At 33.0% G+C, this 4,719-nt stretch overlaps 1 protein-coding gene across 1 annotated transcript in view; it reads right to left on the bottom strand.

Moving 5' to 3' along the window:
• LOC117117488 overlaps window positions 1-4,719 on the bottom strand; it is a 28,421-nt gene that overhangs the window by 811 nt on the left and 22,891 nt on the right. The window lies entirely within an intron of this gene.

Raw genomic sequence — 4,719 nt, 5'->3', positions numbered from 1 at the left:
TCTATTTTTACCATTAGGCCTATGTCTGTCTCTTATACACATCTAGATGTGTATAAGAGACAGGTGTACAAGGAGTTCTCAACTATATTACAACAGGGGTCAAGTTTGATCAAATCAATTTGAAGGGTCCAGTGATCATGCAAGTTTGCAAAGTGACAAGAGGTAAGAAGAAAATAATCTTGAAATATATTTATTTGTATAAAAGCGCATAAAACTTGATGCATCGGGATCGTGCTAGCAATGTTTCTCAGGATGTGCAAAAATGGTATTACATTTGGAGAACAGCAGTATTTTTTTTTTTATTAGATTTTACTAACCTTGCACGGGTGTTGGAATTTGGGGCAGATTTATCTGAGTTGGTGCAACTTCTGCCTCGTCACTGTAACCATGCCTTTCACATACACGTTGTGCAAGTCCAACAAACTTCTGTTGTCTCAAAGCATTCACCATGATTGGTACTTGTTGGCACTTTGATTGGTCATCCCTCCAAGTAACCAGCAATTCCATGATGCGGTCTTCAACCAGTCTGTTGTTTTTTGCTATCTTTTTTATATCGGTCCATTTGAGTCCAAGACGCACTCCCAGTCTCCTCCATGATTCGGGATCCAGTTTGTCACAGATGAACAGCAAATCTTGATCATTAAAACATTTTCCTAATTAGAAAACATAGATGATATGCAATGAATAAAAAACAATTGTAACTGACATCTGTTGTTACTATGTGTTAGTTTACGTGTTAACAAAATAGAAACAAGCTGTAGAAAAAAAGGGTTTCCAATACGATTTTTGAACTCCTTGAGGTACTTACCTGCTTCTTGAGTGTCAAGATTTTCATTGCCAATTTCACTCTCAAATAATTCTTCAGCTAGTTTCCTGATCTTATGTTGTTTCAGAGCAGTGCACAGCATTTTACATTGATGAATATCATTACTGAGGTTGCTCTTCCAGTAATTCATCATATTTTCAATCTTATACCTCTCACTACAACTCACCTTCATGTTTGGCTAAGGACAGAATTTCGTCGCCGAGATCACCACTGAATAATTTCCCAGCTAGACTTTTACACCCATGTTGCCTCAAAGCAGTGCACAACACTTTCAGTTGATGCGTTTCATTGTTGGCATTGTTCCTCCAATACTCCATCATATTAGCGATAGCTTTTTGTGAGTCCCGCTGTTCTTCAGTCCAAAACCGTTTAACTCTAGCCCATGAAAGACCTAAACGGACACCAAAACCTTTCCAGCTGTTGTTCATTTCCTCAGATACAGTCGTAATTACGGCGTCATCTACAAAACCTAAAGTAACCATGACAAAATTGAAGCATATCATATAAAAAAGTACCATTACTAGGCAGTACACTCCAGCCTCAATGCTTTCAAACTAATAACAATTAGTTTATATGAAATTGCCTTCAAACCTGTAGGTCTATATTAACATTCTGCCAACTTAACTTTGAGTTCAGTTTTGTTATGATCAACATACATTTTGCTCTCTGATAGACATTTGTACGTTTTTCTTTTTCAAACTTTTGCGCTACTATAACAGTGTCTACAATGATAATACAAACGTCTGTCGAAATGTTTCTATTCTTTTAGAATTAATACTGACACAGTTGCAATTTTATAGGCCTATATAATAATTTTAATATTCTTGCATTTTTAATATATTCTATTTTTGTAAATACATTCATTTCAGTCTTCGGCTACCATTTGTATGTTTCCTTTTATAGCTGAATAAATAATTAAATAAATAAATAAATATTTGTTTTAATCCGTTTTAATTTAGCGGTAACTCGTGTTTGTAAAATGTAAAACTCTAACTTATACAAAATTTGTTTAATTTGTGTAACTTATCGATGGACACATTGTAATCATGGTCAAAATTATGCAATGTATTGATTAATCAACCTACACATCTAAACTGCATTTTAACCACATACCCATGACGAATGCACACTTTCAAGCAAAACAAATTATAACATTATTTTATCCTGAAGTAAGTTCAATGTAAACACTGTTTGTAGCTGGCTGTCGTGTCACTGTGCAAAATTTCAGCCACTTTAAATTTCTGACAACTATGCACAATTCCTGAAAGTATCTTATTGAGAATGTGTTATTATTTTATGTATAGAGTTCTATTTTTCAAATTTTAGTTTTACACTTTAAAATTTGTCCTATTTTTATATTTTTTTTTCTCGTGTTACCTGTGCAATTCGGAATTGGCCAGTATCAGTGGTGCCTTGATTATTCACCTGTTGGCCTTTTTTTGGAACCGGCATCATCTCAATGTAATTGTATTGTATATTTGCCAGTGTGGGGTAGTAGGCCTATATAAATACATTATTAAAATAAATAAACAGTATTTACCTTGTTTTAACATGTTAGCTTTGTCTGTGTGCTGCCGGTCGTGGGAAAAAAGTCTGTTAAACATTTTTCTAGCCCTTGTGCCTATACGAGCAACAAAACCTCTCCGACGGGGCTGGACTGGAAAAATAATTGTATTCAAATATTATTAGTGTTATTATTATTATTATACTGCTCATGAAGGGAATGGTGAAATCTATTGCCTCAAGGTGATGTGGACACATATCTTACAGTCTCCACACATCACCGAGGGGCTGGATGTCACCGTTCCAGGAATCTAGAGTAGTCAATATTTGTTTATATACCTCATACATAGATTCTACGAGACCTAAAAATACTACACACCAAGCAGGCCGTCTAATATATTATAATAATTATACATTATATTATCTATTATAATAATATATTGAGTGTATCGAGACAATCCAATACTACTTCTTATTTTTTTTTAAAATTATTATTATTAACATTGTTTTACAGGGATAATTGAAGGGCTATTTTTTGTGTTTTTGAAAACAAATTGGTCAAAATCTGTTTTTTTTTTTACTGATATAGGCTTATTTGTTTTTGTTAGTAAGCCGTAACACGAAGTGTTGATTACAATTTATTGATTAGTACATAAATACTAAGTTAAAATTATTTTAGCCTCAGTCAATGGTTTACAAAATAAATGTTATCAATCCATACCTGAATGGTACTGAATGGAATGAATAAAATATTGAAGAAAGTCAACTCAAATACATGCTGAGATTGACAAGTGGGAAAAGAACAAACGCTAGTTTTCAGGCGGCTCAAAAGCTGTTAGGTAATATACTGTAAGCCTAACACCAAGCTATACACCCTTCCACACTGGGGCGGATCCAGTGAGGGGCCATGGAGCCCCGTCCCCTAAACCTGTCAGTCCCGCCAAAGGGTCTATATTAACATTCTGCCAACTTAACTTTGAGTTCAGTTTTGTTATGATCAACATACATTTTGCTCTCTGATAGACATTTGTACGTTTTTCTTTTTCAAACTTTTTGCGCTACTATAACAGTGTCTACAATGATAATACAAACGTCTGTCGAAATGTTTCTATTCTTTTAGAATTAATACCGACACAGTTGCAATTTTATAGGCCTATATAATATTTTTAATATTCTTGCATTTTTAATATATTCTATTTTTGTAAATACATTCATTTCAGTCTTCGGCTACCATTTGTATGTTTCCTTTTATAGCTGAATAAATAATTAAATAAATAAATAAATATTTGTTTTAATCTGTTTTAATTTAGCGGTAACTCGTGTTTGTAAAATGTAAAACTCTAACTTATACAAAATTTGTTTAATTTGTGTAACTTATCGATGGACACATTGTAATCATGGTCAAAATTATACAATGTATTGATTAATCAACCTACACATCTAAACTGCATTTTAACCACATACCCATGACGAACTCACACTTTCAAGCAAAACAAAGTATAACATTATTTTATCATGAAGTAAGTTCAATGTAAACACCGTTTGTAGCTGGCTGTCGTGTTGCCGCTGTGCCAAATTTCACCCATTTTAAATTTCTCACCACTATGCACAATTCTTGCAAGTCTCTTATTGAGAATGTGTTATTATTTTATGTATAGAGTTCTATTTTTCAAATTTCAGTTTACATTTTAAAATTTGTCCTATTTTTATATTTTTTTTCTCGTGTTACCTGTGCAATTCGGAATTGGCCAGTATCAGTGGTGCCTTGATTATTCACCTGTTGGCCTTTTTTTGGAACCGGCATCATCTCAATGTAATTGTATTGTATATTTGCCAGTGTGGGGTAGTAGGCCTATATAAATACATTATTAAAATAAATAAACAGTATTTACCTTGTTTTAACATGTTAGCTTTGTCTGTGTGCTGCCGGTCGTGGGAAAAAAGTCTGTTTTTCATTTTTCTAGCCCTTGTGCCTATACGAGCAACAAAACCTCTCTGACAGTGCTGGACTGGAAAAATAATTGTATTCAAATATTATTAATATTTATTACTATTATACTGCTCATGAAGGGAATGGTGAAATCTATTGCCCCAAGGTGATGTGGACACATATCTTACAGTCTCCACACATCACCGAGGGGCTGAATGTCACCGTTCCAGGAATCTAGAGTAGTCAATATTTGTTTATATACCTCAAACATAGATTCTACGAGACCTAAAAAAGTAAGGAAAATACTACACACAAAGCAGGCCATCTAATATAATAATTATACATTATATTATCTATTATAATAATATATTAAGTGTATCAAGACAATCCAATACTACTTCTGATTTTTTTTTTTTTTAATTATTATTATTTTTAAAATTTTTTTAAAGGTAAAATTTTA

This window comes from Anneissia japonica, unplaced genomic scaffold, assembly GCF_011630105.1.
Source record: "Anneissia japonica isolate Jap-2015-1 unplaced genomic scaffold, ASM1163010v1 scaffold559_len90085_cov114, whole genome shotgun sequence".
Classification (NCBI taxonomy): Eukaryota; Metazoa; Echinodermata; class Crinoidea; order Comatulida; family Comatulidae; genus Anneissia; species Anneissia japonica.
This window is presented reverse-complemented; position numbering and strand designations above follow the sequence as displayed.